Source organism: Lontra canadensis, unplaced genomic scaffold (assembly GCF_010015895.1).
Source record: "Lontra canadensis isolate GAN:19392208 unplaced genomic scaffold, GSC_riverotter_1.0 scaffold23, whole genome shotgun sequence".
Classification (NCBI taxonomy): domain Eukaryota; kingdom Metazoa; phylum Chordata; class Mammalia; order Carnivora; family Mustelidae; genus Lontra; species Lontra canadensis.
The window spans coordinates 22,901,616-22,919,331 of NW_022631017.1; the positions used below are offsets into that span (position 1 = coordinate 22,901,616).

At 39.2% G+C, this 17,716-nt stretch overlaps 2 long non-coding RNA genes across 3 annotated transcripts in view; one reads left to right on the top strand and one right to left on the bottom strand.

Annotated features, from left to right (window-relative positions):
• Nucleotides 1-1,016: 1,016 nt before the first annotated feature.
• Nucleotides 1,017-17,716, bottom strand: part of LOC116870577 — a 73,484-nt gene continuing 56,784 nt past the window's right edge. For both annotated transcript variants that reach the window (XR_004383248.1, XR_004383249.1), the window contains 2 exons: nucleotides 1,449-1,531; nucleotides 1,017-1,267 (listed from right to left, as the gene is read on the bottom strand). This is a non-coding gene — a long non-coding RNA (uncharacterized LOC116870577). The remainder of the gene's footprint in view (nucleotides 1,268-1,448; nucleotides 1,532-17,716) is intronic.
• The window catches only part of LOC116870578, a 30,953-nt gene continuing 23,561 nt past the window's right edge, over nucleotides 10,325-17,716 (top strand). Inside the window, exon 1 of the long non-coding RNA XR_004383250.1 lies at nucleotides 10,325-10,424. This is a non-coding gene — a long non-coding RNA (uncharacterized LOC116870578). The remainder of the gene's footprint in view (nucleotides 10,425-17,716) is intronic.

Below are 17,716 nucleotides of genomic sequence, written 5' to 3' on the forward strand. Positions count from 1 at the left end.
AACCACCTTAAAATTGCCCACCTCAACTTCAAACATACGAGCTCTTATAATCCTTCCTTCATGTCTTCAGTTAGTCATTGGGTCATTCAACGGCATCCAGTGCTGACACTGCTAGCAACATGGAGTAAGAAGAGGAAAGGGATGTGTTCTATGATTCCAAGCGCTTATAAAAGTCAGGTAAACAAGTAAGTGCATTTAAATGTTAAGAGAACACGGGGCGCCTGGGTGGCTTAGTGGGTTAAGCCTCTGCCTTCGGCTTGGGTCATGATCTCAGGATCCTGGGATGGAGCCCTGCATCTGGCTCTCTGCTCAGCAGGGGGCCTGCTTCTCAACCCCCCACCCCCGCCTCTCTGCCTACTTGTGATCTCTGTCTGCCAAATACATAAATAAAATCTTAAAATAAATAAATAAATAAATGTTAAGAGAACAAATGCAGGGGTGACTGGGTGGCTCAGTGGGTTAAGCCTCTGCCTTTGGCTGGGGTCATGATCCCTGGACTCTCTGCTCAGCTGGGGGCCTGTTTCCCCCTCCCCCTCTGCCTGCTTCTCTGCCTACTTGTGATCTCTCTCTCTCTGTCAAATAAATAAATAAAATCTTAATCAAAAAGAGAGAGAGAGAGAGAGAGAGAGAGAACAAAGGCAGCAGAATATGCATGTCATGCTTGGAGCCCAAAGGAAGGTATGGTTTTTACCATCTGGGAGTGGGGAGGAGAAAACAGAAAGCTGTGGGTGTAGTTGATGCTTGATCTGAGTGTTCCAAGGTGTTTTTGCCAGATGGTCAATGAATGAAAGTGCTCTCCCTACAGAAGGAGAGCCAGAGGAAAAGGGAAAAACCATGAGACTACAGAGTGAATTCAAGAAACAAGTAGCTCAGTCAGGCTAAAGCAGAAAGAAAAATAAGACACAAGGCTGAGGCAGGGCCCAATTACATGGATGTTACCAAGACCAAGAGTGTAGATTTCAAACAGCAAAATATAGGTCATGGGAAGAATTAGCAAAGTTAAGCAAGAAAAATAATTATGACATAACGTATTTTTTTCTTTTGAAGAGAACACACCAAATATTGGAAGATATGGAAATAAAACATTTCAGAATCTAGCTTTTGCTTCTTGTTAACAAAGTCTCCACTCTGGTCCAAGGAAACCAGAGGTATGGAGGACAGGGAGAGATGTTGCTTTCCTTCCTGGGATGACGAGAAGGGTGGACCATAGAATTCTGGGAAAGTGAGGTCCTTAACTCTGCCTTTTTCACCAATGCTAAATAAATACCTGAGTAAACATAAAATGATATTCAATTAGCTTCTTTAAAAGTCATATGACAAAAACAAAAATTATAAACTTAAGATAAGAAAATAAACCACATAATTGAAACCATATATTTTTGTAGACATAATATATATGACAATAATGGCAAAGGTGACAGGGAACTCTTATTTGATAAAGTACTTACCTTTTATTTGGCACCTTATAAAATTAAGTCTAAGTAGATCATGTTCAGTTAATGATGTATCTTGTAATCCCATAAACATCTACCTAAAATAATGCAAAGATATATATTTTTAAAAAATAGAGGAATTCAAAGGGGAAAAACAAATTCAGTTAGCTTAAAAGAAGACAAGAAAGAAGACAAGAACAAAAAAAACCTAGTGAGACAAATAGGAAACAAATAAAAATGTATACTTTGATCTTATTTATTTGTTTTTTATTTTAGGCTGAGAATCTGTATCTTTTAATAAGAAAGAATTAATTTATATCTAACATGATTATTAATTTTGTTAGGATAAAGTCTTATTAAAAGATACAGATTCTTAGCCTGGATAAAAATGTAAGGCCCAATTTCATCTTCCCATAACAAAAAAACTTGCCATTAAAAAAAATGCACAATGAGGGGCGCCTGGGTGGCTCAACTAGTAAAGCGTCTGCCTTGGGCTCAGGTCACTATCTCAGGATCTTGGGATCCAGCCCCATATCAGTCTACTTGCTCAGCAGGGAGTCTGTTTCTTCCTCTAACTCTGCAGCTCCCCATGATTGTTCTTGATCTCTCTCTGTCAAATAAATAAAATGTTTTAAAAAAGCCAAAAACATTGATTGAAACAAAACAGTGGAAAAAAGCATACCATGTCATCAGTCAGCATAGAAAATATGGAGTGGCCCTATTAATGCTAGACAAAATAGACTCTGGGACAAAGTGTATTATCAGATATAAAGAGGAACATTTTGTAATGATAAAGTGTTAATTAATTAAGGAAATATACCAGTCATATATATGTGCATAATAAAAGACCTTTAAAATTCTTGAGAAAGCACCTGACGGAACCAATAAGAGAAATAGACATATCTAACTATCGTACTGTGTTTCACTCATTAAGATAGTACAACTAGACAAAAAAGATCAGAAGATATATAGAAGATCAGAACAATATCAGCTACCTTGGACTAATGGACACCTATAGAATACACCTAGCAACCGCAAAATATACATTCTTCTTAAGTGCCCCATAGAACGTTCGCTAATATAGTTGATGTGCTGGGTCCTAAAATGAGCTTGAATAACTTCTAAATATTGCAATATTCCTGAGTGTATTCTCTGACCACAATGAATGTAAATTAGAAACAAATAACAAGATGTCTAAAAGAGTCTGAAATATTTGGAGATGAACAAATTTTTAATAATAGATGGGTCAAAGGTAAAATCATGGGGATTATTAGAAAACATTCTTTAAATGAATGATAATGTAGGTACAATACTCCGTCTGCCTCTCCCTCTAGCTTGTGCGCTCTCTCTCACGCTCTGCTCTCTTGCAAATAAATAAATAACATCTTTAAAAATAAATAATAAATATTGCCCTTAAAAGATAAACTCTGTCAGATTAGATTAAAAACTGAGTACCCAACTACATGCTGTCTATGTGAGATAGAATTTTAATATAATGACTCAATTTTAAAGGTGTAAAAGAATGGTCAAAGATGTACTAGGCATTTGAAAACAATTAGGATACACTGAGGAGAACGTGACACCACTTCTGTGATAGTCCTGCAAAGATGTGTATCTTGAATTGAGTCATGGGGAAATACTGGACAAACCCAAACCAAGGGGCATCGCACAAAATAACCTGTCCTGTTCAAAGTTCTCAAGGTTATAGAAGCCAAGGAAAAAACTAAAGAATTGTTCCAGACTGAGGGAGGGTAAAGAAACCTCCAAGAGGTGATTCTGAAGCATATCTTTTATAAATGTAAATATTAGTGGGACAACTGACAAAACTTGAATAGGGTCCAAAGAGGTGTTCTAAAGAATCAAACTGAACGAGTTAAGTGATAATATTGCAACTGTGTTAATTTTCTGATTTCGATGGCTCCATTTTCTTCTATGTTGAAGAATATAAAATATCTTTGTAGGAAGCTATATAGTAAAGTAATCAGGATCGTGGGGCTTAGATATGATAACTTTTTCTCCAGTGGTTCAGGAAAAAATTCATTTTGCTAGTTATGCAACTTTTCCATATATTTGAGAACTTCACAAAATTTTTTAAACTTTAAAATTAACAACAACAAAAAAAGGAACAATAATTAGAAGGAATAACATTGAACTTCTCAACAGTGATGAGGGAACAGAAGGGTAGCTGAAGACAAAGCACAAGCTGACAACCTGCAACCTCCCCTCACCCCCCACTTCTGGGTGGGACCTGTGCGACATTCTTCCTGGGATCTCCCAACTATCTTAATGTTAATACCTTGCTAGAGGGGAAAAACCACCTTAACCTGACAATGGCAAGGTATCTTGGAGGTTTCTTGTAGGTTGGTCCTCTTTAGCATACGAAAGTTCTTTTGAAACCGCCCTTTTCCTTATGTTCCCCAACTCCCAAGTTTGTCATCAGCAATTCCCTGGGGAAGTAGCTCTTTCTGCGCATGAGTACCGTCCCCATGCTTTAATAAATCACCATTGTGCACGAAAGACATCTCAAGAATTCCTTCTTGGTCCTCAGCTCTGGATCTCACCCCGCCGAACCTCACCTATATTCCAAAACCACATCCAGAGTAATACTAGATGTTTGAGATACCGGAGTAGTGCTTTTAAAATCTGAGGGGAATCACAGAATTCAATACCCAGACGGCTGTTAGTCAAGTATGAGGATAGAAGAGCAATGTTTACAGATACACAAGAATTCAGAAAGCTTATCCTCTTTATCACACAGAGAATCTATGCTATCAAAATCAGGAAATTAAAAAATAATCTGTTCTTTTTTTTTTTTTAAGATTTTATTTATTTATTTGACAGACAGAGATCACAGGTAGACAGGCAGGCAGAGAGAGAGGGGGAAGCAGGCTCCCTGCTGAGCAGAGAGCCCTATGTGGGGCTCGATCCCAGGACCCCGAGATCATGACCTGAGCCGAAGGCAGAGGGTTTAACCCACTGAGCCACCCAGGCGCCCCTAAAAATAATCTGTTCTTGAAGAGAATGGCAGTGTTCAGTTGGCCTGAAGCATTAAAAGAGGGGCCCTAGAGTAGCCAGACTGGGAGGTGACCAGAGGTGTATCTGGAAATCTCTCTTCTTTAGTCTAAGTCTCTTTTATTTATTTTTTATTTTTGTTATTTTTTACACCTTGAAAAAATTTTTTAATGTTTATTTTTTAATCTTTTATAAAGTTTTAATTAATTTTAAATTGAAGTATAGTTGACACAGTGTGACATTAGTTTCATGTGTATCATATAAGTCTTTTTAAGTAGGTACATGTATTATTTGAATGATGTTAAAGAATTATATTTAAAATGAATGAGAATTGAGTAAGTAAACAAAGATGCTAAGTGAAGGCAGGTTTCCTTAATCCGAAAAGGAGAAAACAGAAAAGGTAACTAGAGAAGAACTTAGATTTGAGAATTTTTTTTTCTTAATAAGTTAAGACAAATAAGCATGGTGCTATATTCTGTGGGAAAACCAGAGGAGGAGGTAGGTGACCAACCATGCTGGCAGTAACAAGATGATGTCCCAGGTAGGTAGAATTGATTCGGTTGTCTTGTGTGCTGCAGAGTCGCACTTTCCCCCACATAAGAGCATATGCTAATAAAATAATAGCACATCTAGAAGAAAGAGGAGTGTAAAACTTGGTGAAGATCTGAAACAATGCTGGTGGCTTATAGTTGGGGGAGCTGAAAGAGGGGCACACAGGATCGCCAAGCGTTATGGATGGCCCAGCGGCAGAGATGAGTGTACACAGTCAGGAGCATTAGCCACACCTATGCTTGTTTATTTTTCCTCAAATGTTATCGCAGCCTGGGTGTAGGTACTAAATTTAGATTTGGAATTTGCCCAATGGGTATGAATAAGTGATAAGGCAGGAGGTGGTCCAAAGTGGGGAGAAAAGGAAGTGAACCTGCAAGATTGACAGACGCCATTAAGAAGGAGGGGTTGAGGGGCGCCTGGGTGGCTCAGTGGGTTAAGCCTCTGCCTTCAGCTCAGGTCATGATCCCAGGGTCCTGGGATCGAGCCCCATGGGGGGGGGGGTCTCTGCTCAGCAGGGAGCCTGCTTCCCCCTCTGTCTCTGCCTGCTGCTCTGCCTACTTGTGATTTCTGTCAAATAAATAAATAAAATCTTAAAAAAAAAAAAAAAAAAGGAGGGGTTGAACAACTGGAGGGCAGACTGCATTGAAAAGTCAGTGAGGGTGGAAGTAAAGGAGCCCCAAACTGGGCTGATGGGACCTTGGAGTCCACGGAAGAATAGAGTAGGGGAGGGACTGAGTGTTCAAAGGAATTGCTGTTTGGAGAAAGCCAGCTGGGGGAAAAGACCCCCAATAAACACTCAGAGCTGCTTTTGCAGAAGGAAGAAAATCAGAGTGGTGCATAGGGAACGGAGGAGCTCTTCAATTTTGGAGAAGTTAGGCTGACTTAGAGCCTCCTTGCTGTTTCCTTGCATTTCCTTTTTGGGGATGATATTTCTTGGATGAATCAAACTTCCATCACATTAAACTATCTGTGGACGATAAACCACTTACTGTGAAGTCAGCCTTTGCCTGGTTTCTACCTTGGCACCAATTTAACACCTTAGTCCTTTCTAGCAAGGTTATTTTTTATTTACGTTTTCGATTTCCTCTGCATTTCAGTGATAGTTGTCTTGGCACACAGTCCCAGCTGCAGACAGCTTTTATTTTTAGGTTTCCCTATTCAGAAAGAGTAGTCCCTGTTTAGGGATTTTGCTGTCATTCTAAGCTTTCCACTGAGCTATGACCCTGCAGCTTTCTTCAAATTCAAGTCACTGGGGAGGCCTTTTGAAATGCTGAAAAGACAAGACAACATTTTGTACAAAAGAGGAAAGGCAACCAAAAAGAGACTCCAGAACCAAGGAGATACCAGAAAAAGGACAGGGAAGTAAAGACAGTGACAGGAGCCAAAAGGACAAAAGACAATACATCAAATCCTTAATAAGCCAGCCAGGAGCACCAAGACCAAGGGCAATAACTTATAGCTAGAGGCTTGCCAACAGGGAAGGAAATTCTTGTTTCATAATTCCCAAAACTACCTCCCAGGGTACTACAGGTCATAAAAATGCTTTCCATTGTTAAAATAAGGAAGTTATTTTCTGGTCTACAATATTAGTGAACTGGTTAGTTTTGAGGACTCTTCTTGAAACTCATTCAGGTATAGATATTTAAAAAGGTAATGACCTTGTCTGAATGAAACACTCTTATGTTGAGTCTGTATTTTAAAAAGGAATAGTGTAGTTAGGTAATATGTGTAGATGTTAAATGTATATTTATCTAAGCATTGCCATATTTTATAAAGGATGTTAGAATTCCTTTCCCCAATATTTAGCAATCCTAGCTATGAGGAACAAGCTGATACGCTGTAAAGTAACTGTAATCACATATAATGGTCCAGTTCAGGACATGTACCGTTGGCCTCTGAATATGGGTATCAGGAGCAATAACTACTTCACAGGATCCCCAAATATGCCAACTTTTGGTCTGTTTGAAGAGCATGAAAGTAGTGATGGTCAGGATGGGATGCAGAAAGCTAGTTGTAGTGCAATTGCAAAGCTGTAGGAGGAAAATCCTGGTTAGCCTTAACATTAGTGGCTCCCAAATGAGCCTCTTTTTATCCTAGAAGATTTTAAGAGTGATTTTTCAATCATTTCTTAAAAATAGAAGTGTTTTAGTCTAAAAGACATCAGCCACCTTAGGTGACTCATAAGAAACAAGGAAAAAGACCACTTTTGTGCCTCTATTAACCATTTAAACTAACTCAGCCAGATCACTTAACTGCCCCCACCCACAGATTCATTCCTGGTTACTGCCTTCCGCTCTCCTCATTTGTAGTAGCTGCAGGGGGAGAGGGAGCTCACGAAGCAGGGGCAGGAGAGCTACTCAGCCCCGGGTCCAGCCCTGGCTTGTCTCTTCCCCACTGTCTGTTTCTTTGACTCTCCTGACAGTTTCTGATGGCCTGCTTATTGGTAACGCATTTTGCTTTCTCCACTTCCATTTCTGCTGATCATCCAAAAGCTGTTTGCTGGGTCATCCTAACTTGCTGTGGCTGTCTTCCATATTTATTCCGGTTCTCTTGATTCTTCTTTGTTGGGTTTCCCTTAAAATGTGTTTCTCCCCAGTTTTAGCACTTCTCTTGACCTCCACGTTGCTCTGTTCCTGGATATCTTGTTGTAATTAACAGTTGAATGAAAGAAACTAACTAACCAATACTTGAAATTCATAAAAACGTTGAAGTGAGGAAAATCTTGCAATTGTTTTTTCAATGTTTTCCCATAGATTTGGCTATTACCCTTTACACAGGGGCATCAGTGGCATTAAGTGACAAATTATTTCTGGGGGTGTATGATCACTCCTTCCATTCAGATCCAATAAGTCACAGGTTCCTACTTTTGAAACGGTATTAGTTTTACCTCATTTGCCTGTATCAGCAAGAATTTTGGAGACAAACCATAGTTACTACAAGTTGTAGCTTTGGGATAAACTAGGCTTCTATCCTAGCTCTACTATAACTTTGATCAGGATAATGATAATAATACTTTCCCCCAACTCTTATCATAGAGCTTGGTACATACAAAGCACTCATATGTATTACTCTTATGGTGTTGAGTAAAAATGTCCAATACATTGCAAAGATTTAGACTGACTTTTGGAGGGATCTTCTTTAGCTGATGCCTGGGCTCCTTGGTTTCTCATGTCTATGACGTTCTCTCTAACCTTAGAAAAACGTATCCATATCCTTTGTTAACCGTGCTATTCTCTACAATGTCTGTATCTACACTTCTGGCATCATGGAAATACTGTCCCTTCCAACAATCTCTGCCCACAGCTCTTACCTGGTCTGATAGTCCCTGTCCATCAGATGCTTTCCTTCTGTGACACCTCTCCTTGACCTGTCTGCTAGAGGTATATCTCACACAGTTAGGACCCACTTAGAAAGTTTCCCTCCTGAATATAGCAGTGCTCATACCTCATCACCAAAGACTATCAGGAACAAGATCAGTAGGAAAATGGCATTCACCCCTTTAACTGTCTTTATTTTTTCCTCATTATGGTGAGCCTCCCACTCCATACGCCCTCCCCCTAGAGTTCTTCCTTGGCTCTTCCAGCACTTGCCCCTGGAGATTGTAACTATTTTTTTTTCAGCGTGTCTCTCCTTCAAGATGTTAAACTTTATGAAAACACAGAAAATGTATGTACCTCTCGATTATTTTTATTACTGTTTCTAGCCCAGGGGTCGGCAGTCTTGAGCAGCAGTTAAGAGTTTGATCTGGAGCCAGGCTGCTTGGTTCAATTTATGACTCCTCCCCTGCTGTCTGTGTGAATTTAGGCAAGTTACTTAAATTATTGGTACTTCAGCTTACTTGCCTGAAAAAAATAGGTATTTTAATAAGAGTGTTTACCTCTTAGGGAAGATTAAATAAGTTAATATGCAAAAAGCACTTCAGATACTGCTTGGCACAGAGCAAATAGCTATTAAAGTAGATTCTCAATAAATATTTGATGGATTAATAAATGCCACAGTAGGTCCAGTCATCAGTGTGCTGCAGACATCATATAATCAATCTGAGTAATTCGGGCTGCCTTGAGAGCCCCCTGGTTTTTTTCACACATGTTTTCCATTTGCTGCCTTTCAGGCATTATTGTATTTGTGTCAAATCCACTTGTCTAAACATTTAAGGAAGCAAAACAGTGCTACATAGTTTTAAAAACCATTATGATTTGACTTTATGGATTTCTAGAACTTCATATACAACATGCCTAATTGCTTCATCTGAGGTTTTACAGGGCTGATCAAATCTATTTATTTAATAGAAATGTGGTCATGCGGTGTGTAAAGAAGGATGCTACATTAGTGTGTGTGCATGTGTGCATCTGTGTGTGCATGCCCACCTCTGTATATTTGTCTGTGTGTGTTTTGGGAGTGAAGCTGGCAATGCCAAACATGAACAAGATGAAGGTTCTGCTCTGTGGAATCTTGAAATTTAATAATGGAGATAACCATGCAAACGTCTAACTAAATCACAAAGCCCAGTCCTCTGAGAGTCTGTGGATATCTGCATCCTGCTCTGGGAAAGCATAATCTCTCTGTCTATAATTTTACCCAGGCTGGCCTCTGAGGTAGAGTGTAGGCTCCTAATGTTTCACTTTATCAGTTTGTATAATGCCCTCCATCTCTGTACACCGAAATAACACATTGCTATACCAGCACAATATGAAAAGAATGGTTTTTTCCCTGAAAGGAACAAAAGGGGTCCCATGAAGCTATAGAAAAAGATAAGTCCCTTAGTAAAAAGACTTTTCCTAAAAGGATTTCTTAAGAAACATTCAAAAGTATTTAAACAAACAACTAAACAAATAAAACATGATAATTGAGTAGAGTTTAAGCTCTTGTCCCTTCCGTATTCTCTCATCTTGGTCCCATTGACCTTTAGTGAATCACTTCTTGGGTTATTTATTTCCACCACCATTTTATTGTAATACTAAGAGAATTCCCAGAGGGGAGACTATAGAAGTCTGCCAGCAGCAGGGTCTCTGCTGGCAGGAAAACTATTCTATAAAAGAGAAAAGAAATGGATTTCCTTTCCCTGTAGTTCAATATTTTCTTCCTCTACACATTGGCTAAATTCCTCCATCCTATTTCCTCACAAATGTCAGGGTTGGGTTGCCCCACTCTCAGACAGCTCTCTTCATTATGATTATCAGTGTTAATGCCATGTCATTAATCCTCATGGGTGTATGGAGACCTCACACTGAATGAATGGGGAAGGTCACCATGGAAACATTTGTCTCCATAGCTGACTCACTGCAAGCCCCGTAACTGTCCAATCACATCCTGTCGACCATCTGAACTGCACTGGAAGAAGCCACAAATTTGGCATCTCCTACAGGACCATATTCTTCACGGAAGCTATTAAAAATCTATGCCAAGGAAACATTCCTCAGACGCAAGGTAATAATACCATTTGAGATAGCTTTAAGTGGGTGATGCTCTACAATTAGCTGTTAACACCTTTTAATAAACACACGCGGTAAACAACCTGTGGTGTTTCAGCTCCCAGTTACCGCATGGGCTTCTGGTCTCTGGAGATAGGCACTGGCAAGGAAAAAAGCACCCACCTGGAAAATAAGCAAAACACCTGCACTCTCACATTTCAGAAAGGATCCCCCTCAGGGGTTCATGTGATCTGTCAGTCTGTAGCACAGTAGAAGGGAAGAAAATGGTCTTTCCTGGATTTCCTTTGGCTGTTTCAATGAAAAAAAAAAAAAAAAAAAAAAAAAGCAAGCAAGATAACCCATGTAGAAAAATCACATTTGTGGACTGCAGACTTCTCACTTAGCCTTATCATGAGAAGGCAGGAGATCATTATTTCCTAGATGGGAAATAAGGTCTATACTGAGAGATCTCAGGCTTAAATAAAATCACATGATAACTACCATGCCCTTCCCAGCCAGCGCAGCTCTGCTAAACAGAGCAGTCTGTCTGGGCTTTCCGTGTTTGGCTATGATTATACAACTCTAGGGCCATCAGGAGAAGCAAGCATGGGAGTGTAAGCCAGATCAGACTATTTCTCAAGGTGGGCATGTTCTCTATGTCTTCAGAGGCGGGTAGGTCCTCATCTCTCACATATACCTCGGATCCCAGGTAGACGTCTCTACAGTATTTGCATAAACATATGCCAAGCTCTACATATGTTATCTCATTTGATTCTACTGATTATCATACGGGGTAGGTAGTATTCTTGACTTCATCTGACAGGTTAAGAAACTGAGGCACAGAGCAATTTCATGATTTCCCCATGGTCACATAGCACTTAAGTAGCTAAGCTGAGACAAAAACCAAGGTGCTCAGCTTCCAGAGTTCATTTACTCAAACATTAAGCCATATCTTAATCTCTTGTGGAGTTCTATTTATTCACCCCTCTCCCTGTCTACTCTCTCTCTCCTCCTTCCTTCTCTCCTCCCCTGCCCCATCCTTGATTGGTCTCTTTCTTGCCTCCTTCCTGCTGCCGTCCCCCAACTGCCTCCTTTAGGGCCAGCCCCATTCCCCTTTTGTTTTTCCTCACTCTCATCACAAAGTGGACAGCTGATGGACCGCACCTGGGTACACCAGCTGGTTCTAGGACAAGGGAGCTCAATCTCTCCCAAACTAACTTCTACCTGTAAAGCAATAAAAGCTAATCTTTGCTTCCACATCCCTCCCAACCCACCTCCGTCCTTCTGCTACCTTTTCTTCCATAGGTTTCCAGTTCTCTTGTATTCTTTTCCCTCTCAATATTTTTCTCAGAAAGGATAGGACATCTTAAACTCATACACTGAATTCGGTCTCTGTTTTTATTAAAATGTTTTCATTTTATGAACACTTGCTTCTTTTATTTATTTTTAATTTAAACTTTGCTATTGAAATATACCATGGTGCAATGGATTGAAATGTGTGCCCCTTCTGCCAAATTAATATGTTAAAGACTTAACTCCCAATGTGACTGTATTTGGAGATGGGGTCTTTAAAAAGGTAATTAAGGTTAAATGAGGTCACCAAGGAGGGGCCTTACTCCAATAGGACTAGTGTCCTTATAAGAAGATCAAGAGATCAAAGAAAAAGCCATGTGAGGACGTGCAGAGAAGTCAGCTCTCTGCAAGCCACAGAGACGGGCCTCAGGAGAGCATTGTCAGTACCTTGAGTTTGGACTTTCAGCCTCTAGAACTGCAAGAAAATAATCCAGTGTTTAAGCCACCCCATCTCTGATATTTTGTTATGGCAGCCTTAGTAGACAATTACATGTGGAGAATACAGAAATCTTAAGTGTACACCTTGACAGCAGTTTACATATTTAAAGTCTCATGAAATCACTGCAGATCAAGAAATAGACTATTTTAAGTACATAAGGAAACTCTCATGTCTCTTTCCACTTACTTTAGTCTCTTGTGCCTGTATTTTCAGATGTGCCTGCATGCCTGCAGAGAGGGTGTGCTTAGCTCAGTCCTCTGTGGTGTGGGGGGTGGGGTGGATGAGTTGATTTCAGAGACCAGGTTTAGCAAGGCACTTGGCTCAAGATCTAAAGCTGCATTCTCCAAGCTATTTCACAAATGCTAAAGATGATGTCATAATCTTCATCTGATTTCTCTGTGTATTCTCAACTGTTTCTGAATTGGAGAGGGAAAAGAGGACCCTTAGCATTTTAAAACCCAATATCTTGGTGCTTCACTGAGCCCAAGTTTGGAATTTAAAAAAAACAAAAACAAAAAACTTCTTGTTTTTATCATGAAATATTTCAAATATTCAAAAACATGTAGATGCTAATATAATAAACCTACCACCAGATTTCAATAAGTTGAGACAATTTACTACATTTGCCTGTGAAAAAAGAATTTAATTTAAACTACTCTAGTAAATCCCAGTTTCTTTTTATTATGTTTGAAGTCTAAAGGCTTTGGGTCTTGCAAATAAGGAGTGCCCCTAACTGAATCAAATAAAAAACACAACACAAAACTCCCCTAATTGCCAACCCCATTTTTATCTGATGTATTTTCCATCATGTTGCATATTATCTGTTAATCTAATTAAATGCTCCAAGGCTCAAATTGGTAACCTTTAAAACTTCTCACTTCCTTTGAAATGTGATGAGGATCTTGGCTTGATTTGGATTAGACCTCTGATGAAGGAAATGGGAACAACTGAAGTTTAAGCAGATTTGGGACTGGCCTGCATGACTAATGTCAGTTGTCTCAATTCCCAGCTGCCAGGCAGGAATGGTCTTGGAATCCATTTACTTACCTATCAATCACTTCAATGATACATATAGGAGGACAAAGTGGTGAACCACCCCGTGAAGATGGGGCAGCGATTCCAAGTGATTTCAGATAATCTGAATAGATTTGAGAGGGGATGAGCAGCATAAACTCCTCAAAGAACTGCTGAATGAGTTTAGAGTTGGCAAAACTATTACTGGTGAATAGTGTGTATGAAGAATCCTGTGTCCTGAGGGAATATGCTCAAAAAATGAGAAAATTGGGACTGTGAGGGAAGACAGACAAATGGAACTATATTAAAGGTAAGCCAGGCAAAGGATTACATTCAGGGTAGGATTTGTTATTATTTTGGGGGGATTATCCATTCTAGGATGATGAAGGTGAACTGTGGATGGTTCTGAACATAAAGAACGTAATGGCTTCCTGTGGTTACCCCAGAGTTCTAAAAAGGATGTGGGAAAATCAAATGGCAAGGCCTGGAGAGAGAAATTGAGAGATCATGAAAATGGAGAAGAAATTAGTCACTGAAAGCCTCCAAATGATAAGAGCCCTACATAAAATAGAGGAGAAATGAGACCAATGTAAGAAACAGGTGAAACTGTTTAAGGGTACATGCCTTGATTATCTTGTTCAGTCATCTGTTAGCTCTGGATTTATCAATGTGAGTGATAGACCATGTGTACCTCAGTAATAAGATCCCAGGCTACAGCTGCTAGAGAACTTACCACCCATCCCAGTGTCTGAGTAAGATGTTTCTGCCAAGACAGGGCAGTAATTATAGAGAAGTTAAGTATGGACTTTAATTTCTTAAAAAAATTAACTTACAAAGGGAAGGTAATTGGATTTCCTACTTTCACTCTTTGGACTCCCACTTGTAAGGAAATTTATTTTTTTTTTACTTTAGTTTCTTCCAGGGTACTTCATAAGAGAGGTAGATCTAAATTGTTATATTCCTTTGTTGGCATTAGTACTAGAGCAGCTTTTTGTTGTCATTTAGTTTTACTGCAGAACTTCTGAAGATTTATGTCCAATTGGGCTGGAAAGAACTTGAAATAGGAGATAACATAAGAAATGAGTAGGGTATGTTGTGATTTGGAGCTAATTTATTCAGTGAATCTGACCTGTTGTAGACCCTTCTTGGATATAAAGGCAGCTATCCCTTAGTGTTCATAGGAGAATGTCCAAATGAGCTATGGGCTATTAGGGAGGGTCCTTAAGAAGAGAGGAGTAAGATTTTTCATATAGATTGTGGTTCTTTGGCAAGGGAGTTGCCATTTCTGGCTGCTCTGTTTAAGAATAATGAAATAAGTTAATAAAAGCTGTTAAATGTTAAAGGAGATCTGTCCTGTGCCAGGGTAAATCTTCCAGTCTCTATCCATCTTTCATGTTTACCTACTCTTAGGAAAGGAGAAACTTAGATTTGTGACTCTGGGCAAAGTAGTCAAATCTAATCAAGATAGCTTCTTCCCATCTTTTACTTGAGTTGTTATGCCAGGAGAAGAGGTATATTGTTGTCAGCTCTTTGCCATTTCATAAGGACCCTGCCCCAGTGTGACAGGTCAGCAGCTTTCTTGTCCTCCCTGTGATCAGTGGAGGAAGGGGTTAAATTTGTACATTTCAGTGATACAGTCTTAAGTTCACTCTGCACATAGTCTCTAATCACCTTTGCTGGATATAAAAGTGATATTTTTTGATATTATTTAGTCCCAGACTTATATACATAGAGGAGAGATCTTATTTGACAATACCCTCAGTAACATACTCCATAAATGGTTGAATAGAACTAAAATAAGTTTTCAATATATATACTATTATACATAAATAAAATAATATACTATTATACATAAATAAAACATCAGTAGTATGAACATATAAATTAGGAGGCAGAATATAGACTTGGACAAGGTGGGGAACAGAATATAGGACCTTACATAATGATTGTAGTAATAGCCAACATTTGCTAAGTGTTTATTCTATTCAATTAATTTTGATAATATTGGAAGTCCCATTTATTTTATTTTTCTATTTAAAATTTTTTTTTATTAACATATAATGTATTATTTGTTTCAGGGGCACAGGTCTGTGATTCATCAGTTTTACACAATTCATAGCACTCACCATAGCACATCCCCTCCCCAATGTCCATCACCTCATCACCCCATCCTTGCCATGGCCTTTCTCTCCAGCAACCCTCAGTTTGTTTCCTGAGATTAAGAGTCTCTTATGTTGTCTCCCTCTTCATCTTGTTTCATTTTCCCCTCCCTTCCCCTGTGATCCTCTGTCATGTTTCTCAAATTCCTCATATCAGTGAGATCATATGATAATTGTCTTTCTCTGATTGACTTATTTCGCTTAGCATAATACCCTCTAGTTCCATCCCCATCATTGCAAATGGCAAGATTTCATTTTTTTTTTAATGGAAAGCGCCATTTATTTTTTTAAGATTTTAATTATTTTTGTGAGAGACAGAGAGCACAAGCAGGGGGAGTGGTAGGCAGAGAGAGAGGGAGAAGCAGGCTCCCCACTGAGCAAGGAGCCCGATTTGGGGCTGGATCCCAAGACCCTGGGATCATGATCTAGGCTGAAGTCAGACAGTCACTCACTGAGCCACCCAGGTCGACCGGAAGTCCCATTTTTAAGATGAGGAAATGGAAGCATAATAAAGGTAAACGACAACAACCAATGAGAGGTAAAGCCTGAATTCATAATCAAATTCCTGGGTGGTTAAGTTTAGGTGTCAACCTGACTGGGCCAAGAGATGCCAGAGGGCTGGTAAAACATTCCTTCTGGGCCTGTGTCAGGTCTGGGTGTGTCAGGTGTGGGTGTATCAGGTCTGGGCGTGTCTCAGGTCTCTGGAAGAGATTAGCATTTAGATCAGTAGACTTGAATAAAGGAGATAACCCTAAGCAGGGCAGGTGAGCCTCTTTCAGTTTGTTGAGTCCCTAAATAAAATAGAAAGGGGGAGGGGGAAGAGTGAATGCACTTTCTGGGCTTGAGCTGAGACATCCATTTGCTCCTGTACTCAGATATCAGTACTCCTAGTTCTTAGGCCTTTGGGCCCAGATCTGGTCTTATACCATCAGCCTCAAGACCGTCAGGACTTTGAACTTAGATGGAATTATACCACCAGCTTTCCTGGTTCTGTCACTTGCACACAGCAAATTGTGGGACCTCTTAGTCTCCAACATCACATGAGCCAATTCCTATAATATATTCCTAAATAAATATCTATATACATCCTATTGGTTCTGTTTCTCTGAAGAACCCTAACACATGGTTGAACTCTGAGTGGTACTTCTATCTTACAATACACTGGAAATTTATTAAAACAAATTTGCTTTGAACTTCCTGGTAAATGAAACTTGTTATAAGGGCTAACACTTCTTCCCTTTTTCCTTTTTATATTAGGATAGAGTTCCAAGCGAAAAATGAATAATTTAATAATCTCTTAGGACATTCTGCCAGAGTTTATACCAAAAAGTTCACCCAATTGTACCTGCCCATAACACTATGTAAAGTATGCAATTTTAACACACATTGTCAAAATAGGCTATTATCACTTTTTACATTTCATTTCAGTCAGGATAAACTATGTCATCCAAGTAATAAGCAAACCCAAATCTTCAATGATTTATAACTTAGGTTTATATCTTGCTCAAATTACATACCTTTTTTGGGCCGAATGGGCACTCTGCTCTGTCATCCTTCCTGGAATCCCACCCAGGAGACTCTGGAGAGTTTTGCATCAGCAATTAAATGTTTTGGCCTAGAAGTGAAAAATAATCACTTATGCTCACAACCCCGTTAGCCATAACTAATGGGTGAAGCCAATCTAAATTTGCCTACGTAAGGCCAATCTACCATGGACTTCCTTATTCGGAAGAAAGCTAGAAAATACTTCATAATCAGAACTAGAATTGTTAAAAATTTCCACAAATTTCACAGCTGAAAAATGACAAATTGCTTTGTTTTACACTCTTATTACAAGAGACATTGAAAACTTTTTCTCTATGAATTCTTTGTTCATGCTCCTTTGTTCTATATGTTAAACTGAGTATGTTGGTGGAGTGAGTAAAAAAGTTGGTTGAGGAATTTAAGTCGTTCCCAAGTTAAGATCAAGATTTGCCACTCTCCTACCTTCCCCAAGAAATTCCATCTAGGGAAATATTCTGGAGCATAGCGATCACCTGATCTGCAACACCGTATAAACAACACTGTATCTTAGAATTGTTTCAGTAGGGGCATTGACAATTGACAATGTTTGGTAACCTATGACCGATTTATGTTTACGCCAATATAACATTAGTCATTCTATGTTACATACTCTGCCAAAGGTACCATTTTTTCCAAGGTCTGTTTTTTAGGCCTCTTTCAATTGAAAGTGACAGAATTCAAATTCAACATAGTTTAATAAAACAAAAGTGTATGGCCTCAAGTAAAAATTATGGGGGCTCCCTAGGTTTAGGCATGGCTGGATATTTGTGGTCCATTGAC